Below are 15,549 nucleotides of genomic sequence, written 5' to 3'. Positions count from 1 at the left end.
CTCAGAAAATAATTTTAGTTCTACATTTTATTGTCTAGAAAAGCCTGAAAATATTTGGAATTTAATTTGATGGAATGACATGTCAATGGCAATTCCTATTAAATTTGATGGAATGCTGTTTGTTTCAGCTGAAGTCTTGAAAACTTTCACTTAGGAAAATGAAGTTTCACTCTGATGTATGAAGTTTTTAGGGCTTTTTATTGCTAATAAATGTTAGTAGTATTCTCACATGTCCATATTTGAAATTGGAAAAATGTAAGTTGCATGTAAAGTTTGAAAATTCTACTCTTTTTAAGAAAATGGCTGACATACCCAGCAATAACAAAGTGGGAATGGGGAATATGCACTGGGAAGATTCATCCTGGAGCAGCTCCACAGTTACTACATGGCAGATATAGCAAAGTGGTTGAAGTGCCCCTAACCAGTGTGAACACGTCTTCATGTCCAACTTACCTACTTTAATGGTCTGTAATATGCAAAGATTTCCTGGAAGTCTGTGCCACATTTGGTATGTCTCTGTATTTTTGGCACATCCGCCATCCCATTTGTACAGCAGGACTACAGTAGCTTCACAGTGAAATAAGTGTTAGTAGAAGAGACATATATTTTGTCCTGGATAGCTACTGGAGGGGAGAAAGTCTATTGCTGCCCCAAATTCTGATACTCCTTTGGCCACACTAGATTCTTATGACATCTCAAGATGATTCATATACCCATTCGTGACTGTATTGTCACTGACCCTGTCATCACCATTAATGTATTTTCTTTCTTGAAAAGAGAATCTTTTAGTGCCTGCTGATTCATATGATTGTTTATTGATCGTGAAGTTATGATGCTGACCTAGGTGTGGTTGATGGAATTATCAGAGTGGATGGTTCTTCTAACATCAAGCCAAGTGTAAGGATAAAGCTGAAGCTGAAAAAGGCCTTTGATGGGCAACAAGAGATCTAAATCCACCAGGACTGAGAACCAAAGAGGATAACAAGGCATATTCTGGGCAGTGCTGGTAGGAGAAAGAGAATTTGAGAATGTGAGAAGCATCATGCAACTGGGAGAGCAATGCAGGGACATTTGAAAAGCAGCTGGCACTTACTGAGAGTTAGGAGCTGCTCTTGCCTGTGTATGAGTTGTGTGTAACAGAAACACAGTATGTCTCGTGGAGGTGTGTGGTAATAGCAAGAAGAAGCTAGTCAGGAGTTGAAATACCTGGTTCTGCTGAGAACTGAAATTCTGAGGAACTCACAGTTACAGTATGAACATTAGGCAGCAGGTACCTCAATACAAATGAACAGAGGCTGAAAAAGCAGCTTCATTTGCTAGTGTTGAAAAAAGGGGCTCCCAGAGACAAATTCTGCAATGAGTAGGGTCCTTTGCTAAGTAGAGAAAACTGTAGAGCTGAAAACTGTTCATCTTTGAAATATATGAGTCATGAGGTGGGAGAGGCCAAGCCACAGGCTGAATGGACTGAGAATGCAGGCTCTGAATACTGTTTTTGTCTCTACTAGTGCGTTCTGGTAAACAGTATTCTGAAGTACTTAGGTATTGTATGTCGAGACCTAAAAAAGGCTTGCAATCTAGTTAATATCTGTGAACTTAAATGGCTGTTTAAATGACAACTCTCCTAAATAGGTACTCTATGTACTGTGTTGTATAAATGCTCATCTGTATGAATGAGGATGGGAGAATTTCTCCTGCCCCACCAGGAAGTGTGTGGTACAGCCACTATCTTCTTTTCATTCTATTGCTCTTAAATTTCTCCCTTGTTTTAGGAAATGATTCTATGCCTTGGGTTATCTCTTTTATTTCCTGTTTTAATAGTTGTTTCCTTTCTATTAGCAAAAGCATCCCTCCATATTTACCCATCTCCACAAACTTATCCCTGTCCTGGTTTTTCCTTCTAGTTTTGAGTGGACACTGGATCTGGTAACAAACTCTTACAGTCAGGAGTTTGCCATTTCTCTTCTCTGTATGGTGGCACCTAATGACAGGCACACACCTGAGAACTGTTGGGGTTTTTTTAAAACCACTGTTTCTTTTAAAACAGCTGGACTGTTGCAGTCCAGAATTTGAGAACTGATGGGTCTATTTTTGTGTGACACTCACTGTGTTAATCACATTCTGTATAAAGTCTGAGAGGCTTTCCAGTAGTGCTCGGCTTTCCTACCACTGTTTGTTCCCTTATCAGACTGTTCATGAAATTTGCAATAAAAATGCCAATAATTACTTTTTCTCTTCTGGTTTGCTCATTTGCTAGAGAAGTTTTTATTCTGGGTTTTGATTTACAGAATATCAAAGGCTGTGGAGCCTCCTTACAATCACTGTTCTGCAACTCAGTTGCTTATGCACAGTCACCTCTACCATGAGATGTGTACCTCTTTAACAAATAATATGTTTATTGTTTTTTCCTCTTTAGTACTGTTCTCCATAATTGCCTGTAGGCAAGGAGGAAGGGTTGTGATGTGAGTGGAAAAAGTGCTGTCATCAAATAGATAGTAACTTCGAGCAGGGCTATTTTTTGGCGGGGGGAGGGTGGAGGTATATTTAAAATTAGTTCCTGTTTTGTTATATTACAGGCCTGAATTCGGTCAGTAATGACCTCAATAGTGCCTGTTTTAATGTAATCCCTGCTTGCTGACTGCTGTTCCAAGAATGAAAATTTAAGCCAAAAGATTTAATGAAATCCTTTCGGATTAGTGCTCACTGGGCTGGGGAAATTGCATATCAACCATTTCTTTGTATTCTAACCATACGGCTTGGTATTTGAATAGGAGGGTGTCCAAGAGAGACAACTCTGAGTTCATCAATAATTTACATTTTTGTTACTTACAAACCTGGTATTTGGGATTCTGTTGCCATAGCAATCCATCTGGGCCTGAACGGATAGTGTTTTAAGTGGTGCTTGTATAGAGATTCACAGTGTGTGCTTTAAATCCCTTCTAAAGTAATCCTCAGATCTGTTCTGTGACTTATTTGAGGTTTCAACAAAATCAGTGTTACTCACAGCAAAAGTTGATGCTGAGCAAATTAAGTCCATAAAATAGTGGAATATACATATGATTAAGGACTGTGAAGTTCATGATGTATGACAATTTCTGTTTCGATATGTGAAATGATTAATAAATGCCCACAACTTCATTTTTTTCAAAATACATTTAATTTGTTGCACATTATTCAACTAGAAATTATCCAGACTCTGTACTGGTTATTAGCTAATTTAAACTTCATAATCAAATGCTAGCCTCATTTTTCCAGATGTCAGTTCTATGTTTTACAGGATGTCAGTCTATTCATAATACTGTATAACTTCCACTTTCAATTAATCTGATTTTCTCTCATAAATAATTCTAAAGCAGAGAATAAAATTTGAAATTCCCATTTTCAGTTCTAAGACTACTGGGCTTGTGTTTTGAGGATGTGCTGCTAAATTCAGTAGGCTAAACACTAGCTGCTTTTTGAGTTTTAGTTTATATTTTTTTCATTTTGCCACACAAGATTTCGAAATAGTTTATTCACAACCTCCTAGATATGCCACATAAGTGGGTGTCCTCAGGTTTGAAAGACAATCAATAAAGTGAGCAAATCTGGGCTAAGTTTCAGCTCTGTCAAAACCAAAACCCTCCTGAAACTGATTTCTGGAGCTTTTATTCCTTCATGACAAAAATGTTGTCCAGTTGTGCTCTGGAACTGTCACTGGGCCATAATGATGATATATTAGAAGCTCTTTATTACTCCAGAGTATAGAGATTCAGTTTGCAAAATTATTCCTCAGTCTTTGAAAGAAGCGAGAGAAGAATAATACTCAAATAACTGCCATATGCTCTACTAATGAGTGTTTAGCCCATAATCCTAAACAGACAAAAAGTGTTTCTTCATGGAGTTTGTAAAAGATCACATAGTTGTTCCTGGCTTTAAAAATAGTAATGGAATAAAGAAACTGCAGATGGCCTAAGATATCTTGAGAAATCTTTTATTTACCATGCAACTTCCCTTTCATCTTTTGTATCACAGTTCACAATGAATAGTGAAGCATCTAATAGAAGGGGCTTATTTTTTCCATGATTCTGTGATGCTAAAAATGTTCTTTGTCACCTGTAATAAATGTAAATCCACTCTATTTCTGTATGAGTTAAACAAGAGCTTCCTGAGAAAAATTGCAAAGAATGCCTTCCTTACAGCAGAGTAGGGTTTCATTTTGTGAGCATATATGCATGTATAATCTTAAAATCAGTGATGTTGACTGAACTGGTTTTATTTTAGAGCTCCAATCCTGCCCCAGTTTGATGGGATTATTTCCATAATTGGTTACCATAAAGGTGACTGGGATCAGAGAGTTTAGAATTAGTGAAAAAAGGCTTTGTTTGCTTACTTTTCCATATCTGTATGCTAACTGAAGTAAAAGTTGCAGATCATTTAAATGAGTACTTAGCCTAAAACTAAATGCCTTAAAGTATCTTCTGTAGATTATATTTGTTAAATATAGATTACACTTCAAAGGGATATTACAAGATGTATTCACACATATCAAAATCTGCTTCTGTTGATATTTCCAATGGTTTCATTAGGAAATGTCTTCCCTTGCAAATAGTATTGAAATGAAAACGGAGCCTTGGAAGATACTAGCAGTATGACAGATGCTATTTGTAGCTCTGGAAATACAGTTGTCACTGCAGGGGATGTCCTGCACTGAAGACCCACAGGAGTCCATAACCAAGGGTGAATGAATTAATCTTCTAATATAATCTAATAAAAAATAGCCTGTATTTAATAGTAAGTGATAGAAATACAGTTGAATTTCTTATTAAAAATTTTAATCTTTCTCTACAAATGCAAATCTTTCCAGTTTGTCTCCTTATATTTTAGCTGTGAAAATCTTTGCAAAGAGTGATGGTATTTAGTCTCCTGGAAAACTGTTGAATTTTATTGATTAGTTTTTGCTTACTTATTTTAGATGTGCATTCCATTTTTCATATCTTTTGGAAACTTAGACTATCAGCCTCAAAGGAGCAAGCAGGCTGTCTCTGTTTGCACTTAATGCAACACTGCACTTACTCATAGTTTCACTTAAATTTGCTTCTCTAGTGCATAACCTGTATTTTTATCCAGTTATTTACAATTAGTACTAGAGTAGACATTTGTCTTTCTTTTCCATTTTCTGTCTTTGCAGCAGAAGGAATAGTGAGTCTCCTGAAAGGCTCAGTAATAATATGACTCAGCTTGACACAGACAGCTTAGAGAAACAGGGGAAGATTGAGACAGTGTACCACAGAGCAGGTGTGACTCTGGGTGTTAATTTCTCTAAGGCACTTGCAGCTACCTCTGCTCAAATGCCGAATATACACAGGGACCTGAACCAAAACCCTGGCTCTGAACCCCAGGAGAAGGTGGAGATTAGAGGATTTTTTTTATTGAACCCTCTTTTTGAGTGTGTCTGAATTTCAAATCCCTCAGTTTGGGAAGACTTGACTTGACAGCAAGAGGCAAAGTTTCAGTTGAACCCGTTCAAGAGATATTTGAGTACAGTAGTTCAGATTAGGTCTGTACCAGAACATTTTATACAACTAATACAGAGCACCAAGTGAGGTAAGGTGTGCTAAGGCTACTGACATGAGTTGACATTTGATACGAGTTACAAACTGTGGGAATGAAATCAGCTGTGTTTTACACCAGCATCTGAATTATTCTAAACCCTTTGGAACAAGATTTCAAATCGTTGTCCCACTAACCTTGCATCATTCAAGTGTTCAGCTCCTCACTGATGTCTTGGACATAACAAAATGGGCTGTTAGAAGAGCTGATCCCTAAGGTCCAAAAAAGTTTTAAACTTAATAACATCATAATAGTGTATGCTTCTGACTCATGGATTATATAGCCCTCAGCTCCAAACAGTTGTTAATTGTTGCTTAACGGGTTTCTTCAGTAGATTCCCATACAAATGAGTGATTTCTGGTATATCAGAAATATTGACAGAATGATACAGAAAGAAATACTAATTTCTTACTAAAAAAGAAGGTAAAATTAGTTTTTATAATTAGTTATGGTTTGAGTCCTCTATTATTTGAGTCATGAAAGATGGTATCTTAGAGTGAGATGGTGGATGGAATCATGATTTGCCTTTTTTTAAAGACCAGAGTAAGTGTTGGTGTGCTGTAGTATGACAGTTTTAGATAACAAAAATCTCATTTTCTTGTTGATGTAAAATTAAAAATATGTTTGTCTGTCTTGGTAACTGTGTATTTGGCTCTATTTTGTAACTGCTTCCAAATTGGTCATCTTCATAATTAATGCCTTCACAGCTTGATTGTGCTTGCTCTTTCACATCAATGTTGCCCTTATTGTAACCCTTATTGCCCAGCAGTCCCAATTTTCTCCCTTCTCTCAAGCAGCCTTTATTAATGAAAATTGTTAATAGTAAAATCTGCAAAGGCACAGTGTGCTGTGTTCCTTCAAATGCTGCCTTAAAACTTACCTCTGTTGCGATGCCTGTAAACTGGCCAAGAAAGGCTAAAGCAGCTGGTGTGCTGTGTTCAGTTTTTACCATACAAATTTTCTGCATGCAACAGGAGTGAGGCATCAAACACCGCTCTGCAGCATGTTCCACTCTCCTCCAAAAGTGGTGAGGAAGGCTGTGGCTGTCACTGGAGGCATATGTTCTTTCTTCCTTGACTCCTCAGTCTAATGGGGTGATTCAGCCAAGATCTAATACGCTATGAGAATTTGATTTTGACCAGAGGATTGCCAGCTTCAGAGATGTGAAAGCCTGTCACCTTCCTGGAACTGGGGAAAGCTGCAGGTGCCCAGATGAAATTAAGATACCCTGCATTAGGCTGAGTTTTCAAGAGAGATTTGTTCCCTGAACCTGTGGATTTCTCATCTCTGCTGCTATTGTAGTATCTATGACTGGAAACTGTTTTTTAAGGAAAAGGAGTGATGTGAATTTTCTCTGTTGGGTGCTTTCACAAAAGCCCAGGGTTTTAAATATTGGAATAAGCCAAAACTAAATCTGAAAATGGCAACCTTCTATGGCACAAAGGAAACTAGATAGTTAATTTTAAATAGATGATAAATGCATGTATTTGTTTTTCTTACAGAAGCGTGGAGTCCTGAATAAACAAAGAGAAGAGAGTTAAGCACACATTCTCTATTCTGAACAGTAAGTCACCAAATTACATACTCTGAAGATAAACACTACTTGCACTTCCTTTTTAAAATATGTGCAGGTCTTCTCACAAGTGTAAGAAATTAGTGCAGTGAACATTTCTGCCTTTTATCCAACTTAGTTTCATTTCACAAGGGTAGGCTTCTATAACCTATAACCTAGAATCCTATAACCATCTCAGGTAAGAGGCCCAGATATTCCACACAAAGTGTCTTCATTGCTGCCCATACTGAGAATATTGCCTTTTTCATCTCAGTAGAAATACATTGCAATAGAAATTATAATAGACAGTACCAAGATAAAAACAGTATTACACCAACATTTGCTCACACACGAAATTTTGCAGAAAAACAGATTTATCACTGTAGTCAGATCCTGCTGGGTCGGTGTAGGAGCAAAAGACTTTTATGGGTTTGTGTTAGCCACCTAATCACTGACTACTTCTTCTGACCCGCCCTGGTCATAGCTGTGCTGTTCACTGCACAGTGCAACCAATTACAGTGCATGGCTGCACTGGCCATTGACAGCTACAGCATTGTAAAACATCAAGAAGTTAAGAGCACTTGCTGAGACAAGAAAATGAACCATGTGTGCGTTGTGGGTGATATTATTGACATTGTCCCTAGAAAAAAGTCTTAGGCTGCTGGTGAAGTACTAGTCATGACAAAGTAGAGCACAGACACTGCTTTCACTTCCAAAGCAATATGCCCTGGGAACTGTAGCTGATGATACAGGTGTACCACATTGCTTGGGTATCAACAGGTGGCAGTATGTTCTGAGAACCAAAGCAGGTGAACATGTGTGAGCACATTTCTATTAACAGTTCCAGCAAAAGAGTTCCTCTGTGCTAGGTGCCAACAAAGCCTGCCTTTTTTGTGGTAGATGATTGTGGACGGTAAGTAATGTGCAGAGAATAGGTGTTCTTTAGCACAATTCTGCTTTTGGAATATACATTTGGCAGTACAAGGTAAAGAATTTTATTGTCGTATATGAAATCCCTATTCACTTAGCCAAACTGGCATATGGAAGAGGCTAGTTTTGAATAGAAATAAATCTTGACTACTTCTTGATAAGTAATAAAAATAACACTCTTTATTGGAAAAGAATGTGTGTAAACCTCAATAGCAAAAAAATACCCATTATATCTCTGGGCATCCAAGTTTGATGATGGGTTTTAACATGAAAGGAAATGTGTGGCATTTCACTGAATTCAAGAACAGCACAATGCTTGTTTGTGAATCTTGTGTGGTTATTTGTACTAAACTATGTTACCAGTAGGCATCTTCTACATATATAGCAAATGATACATATGTACTAGAGAACCATTAGAAAAAAATATTCTGAAAAAACTTCTCAAAACTCCTGTTTATCTAGTCCTTTGATTTTTCCATTTCTCCTTCTGTCAGTCATACTTGCCTTTCATTTTCTCTTCTTTCCTGTGTGATTCCTGTGGTTTATATTCCCTATATGCTATCACACCTCCTTTTACCCTTTATCTTTCCATTTTTTGCCACACAGTCAATCTGCTCGAACTTCATATTTTCTGCTCACATCTCCCACACAGGGCCATCTCCTCTTACTCTTGGCAGAGCTGCACTGCGGAATGTTTCTGATCTTGGGCAAATTTTGAGCTTGCTATTTCTAGTATCAAATAGATACTCTGTAGAGTAAGAGCATTATTGCTGTTGTCGGGTCATAATGCACAGAATAATGCCCTATGCCTATATGTAAGGAATTCACCAAAGGCTGCAGCATGGTGTAATACGGGTCAGCTCTTGCAATTTTATTTGATGTGTGGAAAGATACGGTGGAACTTTGGGAGTTGTTATTTAATGCATGGGATACCTTCAACCTAATCAATTATGCTTTACTCCCTCTGGATCTGAAGTTTTGGCAGCAGATGACTGATAGTTACATGAATAAATATTAGCAATTCCAAGCAGTTTGTAAAATTCAACTGATACTTGTATACAAAAAATCCACAAGTTGTTATAGACCTGCTTGTAGAAAATAAATTTCACTGCTGCAGATGCTGGAAGGTCTTCTCCCCAGTTGTGTTTCTGTGACAAGTGGCCAGAACTCACAGGCTTCAGTTTCAAAATAGCATGGATTTATTTGCGTATAGTGAGAAAAAATGATCAACTATTATTGGTACTCCTTCACATACAAATTCTCTCTTCTGCTGGCAGAGTGGGTTGACAGAACCTTTTCATAGTATCCATCAGTTTGTTTTATTAGTTGTGGTATTATGATTATAAACTACAAATGATCTAACATATAATGAATATATAATTGCAAAAATGAAACTGTAGTTTTTATTTAACATTCGTAATGTGAAATTTATTTAACACTCTCGTTGGAATATACATGGGAAATTAGAATAATGAAACAGAAATAAAATTACTCTTACCTCTCATCCATCATCAGTGAGAATCAATGCTACCAGCTTGATCAGGCTATACATTGACCCATGGAGGGAAGTTCAGGTATGGTATCTATTGGACTTCTAACAACACCCTTGAGAACTGTGTTATTCATAATATTCATAAACGAAGTAACCAGTCATTCTTCTGACACTAGGATTGATAAATTGGATTGTGAAGTTGTTTTAGAATAGATATTTTCCTTCAACCTAAATTAAAATCTAAAGTTTCAAATATCCAGTGCTGAGAGGCAAAAAAAAAAATTGGATTCCCCAATAAGGAGAAAATAAAACTACAGTTAATATTGTTCTTATTTTAAAAAGGATAAAATAAAATTCACAATGTATAGTATGTTTTGTGGGTTTTATGTGTTCTCAACTTTATTTTAAGTGCAAGGGCCTTTCTAATTTGTCTTTGATATTGTAAAGGATTACAGATATCCTTTGTGGAACAGGGAAAAAATCTTGCAACGTGTGTTCTAAGAAAGGTCCATTGTCCTCACATAGTCAGCAGAAATCAGATTTCATCTGCCACAAACTTTGGTTTATCAAGGAAGTGGCGAATAATTGGTGACTGGTTAATAACAGGATTTTTTGTTACTCTTGTTTAATAAAGGCAAGTTCAGGTAACGTGACATAAATTAGGAGATTGCACAAGCAAAGTGCTAGTACAGAAGAGGGATAGCCAAAATCCAGACTCTGCTGTGAGCAGATGAGAGGAGGCTTGGCCTGCTGAAAACTACTGTATGGGCAGTTTGACTCCATTATGTGTAGAAGAACTAAATTCATGTTAGACTTACCATTAGCCCATGAGCATGCAACATTCCCCTTGTTTGCCTTAATATCTATTTCAAAAGCTACTGTGTTTTATATTTTACCATTTACCATATTATGTCTAGAGGTAGGTAATGTACCAGAGATGAAGTAGTTAAATGAGGGTTTTTTTTGTTTTGGAAGGGTCAGTTGTGTAGAAGTTGAATTTAGGAGTATTCAAAAAGAAATGAGCCTGTGGTTCCTGCATCTTCTGTACTAATCACAATAACCTTCCCTTGCATTATGATTTCAATCTTTCATGAAGTAATCTAGAAGCAGCATGGAAGTACCTTCATTCCTTGTTTTTGCTATTTTGTCACAGGTTTTAAAATTAAAACTCATGTGCATATACTGCAGGCTTGGATAAAATTGTTCATTGGACTGTTTCCACTACCTTAAGTCTTTAATGAGGTCTTCCTCTAAATTAGTTTCACTCTGTTTTTTCTTCCTCACATAGTGAAAGTATGAATTTCTGGTAAATTATGTAGTAGCATTTGCATAATGTAAAGGTTGTTTACATTGCCTCTCTTTTGGTTATCATGTCAAGACTATTCAGAGGAGTCTATTCTCTATGGCTCATATGCTTACAAAATTTTGTGCCTCAAAACTTCATTTTTCTTTTTTTTATCATTCCTGTATTACAGACACAGCTTTGTGTTTTTTGATGTGACATCTCTGACATGGATTTAGATTCTGTACTGCTTTGAGGTATGTTAGTTAATGCAGCCTAATTTTGCAAAATGGCTCTGTAGTTTAGTTCCCTGGGGCTTCAGTTTAGTTGTCATCTATCATTTTAGCACTGTGATTGATTACTCTCTGCTATTTAATTTATCTGCTGCAACTTCTAAGCTTTTTCTTTAATTGGTAAACACATACTTTTCTAGACACATTTTCAAATGATGTGTTTTCAAAGTGCCCCATAAGTCATGCAATCATATTTTTCTCAGCTAGGAATTTAACTGTTTGAGCCATTTAATGGGTTTCAATAAATATTGGCTGATCTTTTGTCTATTACTTGGAAATTTTGAACTGGACATCTGTGTTATATTTTCCATTTTTCAATGTTACTGTATATATATTTATTCTGAAATACAAGCGTATTTACCAGCTGCTTCTTCATCCACCAAAAAACATTAGAAGAAGTCAGCACCTTTCTTACGTGTAGGAGCCAAATGCCTGGGCTGCTGCTGTGGCAGTAGATTTTAACCACCTTTGCACATTAGGTTTTGAAGGCAAAATATTAATTAGTGTGTTTTGCTTGTGGGAATTTCATAAGCCAGCTTCAATCAGAAGCGTTAATGTGCTTATTCTCTTCTGTTGTATACTCTGTTCCTGTACTTTACTGTTTTTAAACAGCACATTGAATGTCAACTTGGCTATGATTTTAAATCAGACTGTTTCAGAGTAATGTCATTTCCATTTAAGAAAGAGTTGGTTTTTGGCATGAAGTGATACAGTGTGTAAACATTGCAGCAGTTCTACACAATTACTGAGACAACTTTCAAGAAGCTACTACAATGAATTGATTCTATGATCCACATATCAAAGAAGTTTTAATGTCCCATTTTCCCAGCTACTGCAGTTTTTATTATGGCTCCTTGTATTTTTTAATGGGGATGTTAATAATTTGTTTAGGGTTTTTTTGGTTTTTTGGTTTTTTTTTACTTTTAGTTACTGTCTAATATTTGTGATTAAAATCTCTCAATAAGAAGAATTATACTGTGTCATCATAACGCAGCTTTGCTGACGTTGGTAACTGCTATTGTAGTCCTGTCTCTAAATACAATCAAACAAAATTAGTAGACATCTGTAGTGTTGCATGCTTTTTAGGGTAAATTGGTGTTCCTTTTTTTTTTTGTGAGAGCAAGCTTTAATCAGTATTCCCCTTTTGTTTCTGATTCTTAATCTTGTTGTGCAATCCGCTTTTAAAGACTACCAGGTTAGCTTTGGATATGTACCTTAGTAATTTGTGGTAGGTCACTTCCAGCCCAAATTTCCTTCAAGTCTTGGAGATAGCCTGTTCTGTCACTGCTCTTGTCATGACTTATGCTTTGATTAAGAAATAAGAGGATAGGCTTTCTTGTCAACTCTGCTGTTCCGCATTTATGGTACATGAAGCTTAACTCGAGAAAAAGCTAATATGATACAAGTGATTATGAAACATATAGGTTAAGATGACTCCTCAGTATGGAGTTGGTGATCACTAAAGGACATTATTTGGCAGTTTTGGATCATCTCTGAGAGTGACTTTGCTCTTCAGTGATGACTTTTTTTGTTTTCTTCTTTTAAAGTTTCATACTATAACATTTAGTTTGAAGACATATAGCCATCATAAACATTACATTTTGACAGCTTTCCTTATGTAAATGAAACTCTTTCAAGAATTTATTCAGAAATGAGAAAAGATGCATCTTAGATCTGTTTACAATCATATCTATAAGTTACAACTGTATTGACATTTATCTGTGAAAATGGGAAGAAAATAGGCAATTCAGTTACTTTCCCACATAAAGAAAAATGTTTTGCAAAGCCATTAGCAGATAAAAATATGTTTTCTGATGTCAGTCTTCTGTGTTTATATTAATATCTGAAGTACATGAAAATGGGCACAGTAGAATTTTTCTTTCAGTAAACAATTTTGAAAATACAAAATGGGTAAGTATATTTGGAAAGGCATGATTCCTTGGATTAGGATTTTTGGGCAGGGGGATATAAATTAGAACAACTAGAAGGTAGGAGTGATTGAGTGCTGTGGAACACATCAAATATATCGGCAGCGTGTCTGTAGTGTCCTGCTGCTATACCTTCAGTTTTGCTCTGCAAGCTAAAGAGGCAAAGACGTGGTTTTGCTGTGAGAGGACCCTCTGCATGACAGCTCTGAGAGCAATATTGATTGATGGTTTTCATACTAGTGACTCCTGTAGCCATGCTAATAAATGGAACAACAGTACTTTGAGCTGAGGGCACAAGTTTTTGAACATGCTTTTCATGAAGCACGTAACATTGGGCCATCTACCCAGTCTTACCAATTACAAAGCTTTAGTTAAGCTACTAAAAATGCTGAGATTCTTTTTCTCTGTGGGCCATGTACTTGGGAGTTTTTCTTGTTACTGCTCAATTTCTATGACTGCTTCAGTCCCTCCAAAATCTTAAGGTTTAGAAATGTATTTTTTATTGAAAGGTGAGATTTTCATTCAGTCGCATGGATCCAGCGGCTGAAGCTTCGAAAGATAACTCCCAAACATTTATTGCAAAGTCTGGTGATACTGTGTAAATGCATGATAGCCTGGAGGTCTCTGCTGGTACTGAACAGAGGTACACTTTGATCTTTCACGTAATAGGTCTCCCAATACCTTTTCATTTCTAACAAAAATAGTGCCCAGGCTGCTCTTATACCATAAGCCTATTTCACTCATCCTTATAAGTTGTGATGCCAAGTAAGAACATTGGTTTTAGGAAGGGTGAGGAAAAAAAAGAATAAGATGTCATTCAGACTGTGCAGCCTTAACTATTTTTGATGGTATTTTGCTCTTAGAAGCATGTCTCAGTGGTTGAATCTTTTGTTTAAATGAAATTATTGACATGGATAGGGTTTATTTATATAATTTTACTTCAGGGATAATAATTTTTAAAACTTTAAAATTCATTAAACAATTGGTTAATAAACCACTAGCAATAAAACTGTTAATTGTTTATCCTGTAGGTAACAGTGATTCCTTTTGGAGAGTTACGGCTATTGGGCAAATGTGCCCAATATATAGATAAGTTTTTAAATGGGCCTTACATCTAAACTTTATAATTCTGTCCTCAGAGATTTCTCAAGGAGAATAGAATCAGTATCTTTGATATTGAAATTTTCAAAAGATTTGTTAGTAGACATAAATGACTTGCTTAAACCCTCTTGAGTAGCTTTCCTTTTCAAAAATGATATGGTGGCACATAGTAACTTTACAGAGGGGTTAGAATTCACTCTGGTGGTGAAATGGATAGTGTTGTTACTGATGTGACCTTCTCAGTGTTGCAAAGACCTTGAAGAACTACAGAACTATGTACTGCTGTAACTTATCTTACTCTTTCAGATTCTGAGAGTGTCCTGAATATTGATTTGTCCAGCAGTTCAAGCTTCTTAGAAGGTGCCACTGTGTTTCAGAAATGTGTTCATTAGTACCTAATTATTTTTGATGCATGTTAAAAGAAATTGAGATCATATCTGTTGTTAAATAACTGTCTTTAAAAAAAAATTGTCTTACTTGGTGGTTCCTAATCTTGAAAATACCTGTGTATGGCTATGAGTAAGTCCTACAAACATCAAACAGGTTTTTTTGCTGCCCTTTTTACCAATAAAAACTCCCTGCCTCCATTATTCATTCTTCTGGGAAAAAACAGCAGCTTTTATAAGCCTGAATAATGAGGTTGGGGCTAGGAAAAGGAAAGCTCTGGTGTAATTACACTAATCTGGTACATACTGCTGTAACATATGCCCCCATATTGTTTCTGATTCTCCTTTCTCCTTTCATCTTTTGTTCATATTCCCATGTTTCTCCCTTTATTATTTTGTTATTTGCCACTCTACCTAAGCCATATTATCATAGGATGGCTTGGGTTGGAAGTGACCTTGAAATCATCTAGTTTCAACCTCCCTGTCATGGACAGAGACACTGTCCTCTAGATCAGGTTGCTCTAAAGCCCCATCCAACCTGATCTTGAGCACTTTCAGGGATGGGGCATCCACAGCCTCTCTGGGCAATTTGTTCCAGTGCCTCACCACCCTCACAATAAAGAATCTTTGTGGCCCTCCCCTGGATTTGCTTATGAAATTTTAGTTTTCCTTCTAGAGCTACTTTGATTATACTTTTCTGAAAAAGATCCCTCATTACCCCGTGTTGCCTAATTTGTTCTCTTGTAGTTCCCATAGTTCTTGATCTTCTTCATAATAGGGATTTCAAAAAGATAACAATAGGGATAAAACACATCTTGCATCTGCTGGAGTGCTGTAACTAGGTTGTGACTGAGTTTGCAAAGAGGGGCTCAAGCTGGGATGGTGCCCATTTATGTGATCAGAAATGTGTGTAGACATAAAGCAATGGTTTTTATGCGTATGTTCCTTCCTCCCCATGCTCAGGTCTCTTAAAGTCATGTTATAGAACAGCGAATGAAC

This window comes from Coloeus monedula, assembly GCF_965178545.1.
Source record: "Coloeus monedula genome assembly, chromosome: 4".
Lineage (NCBI taxonomy): Eukaryota > Metazoa > Chordata > Aves > Passeriformes > Corvidae > Coloeus > Coloeus monedula.
This window is presented reverse-complemented; position numbering follows the sequence as displayed.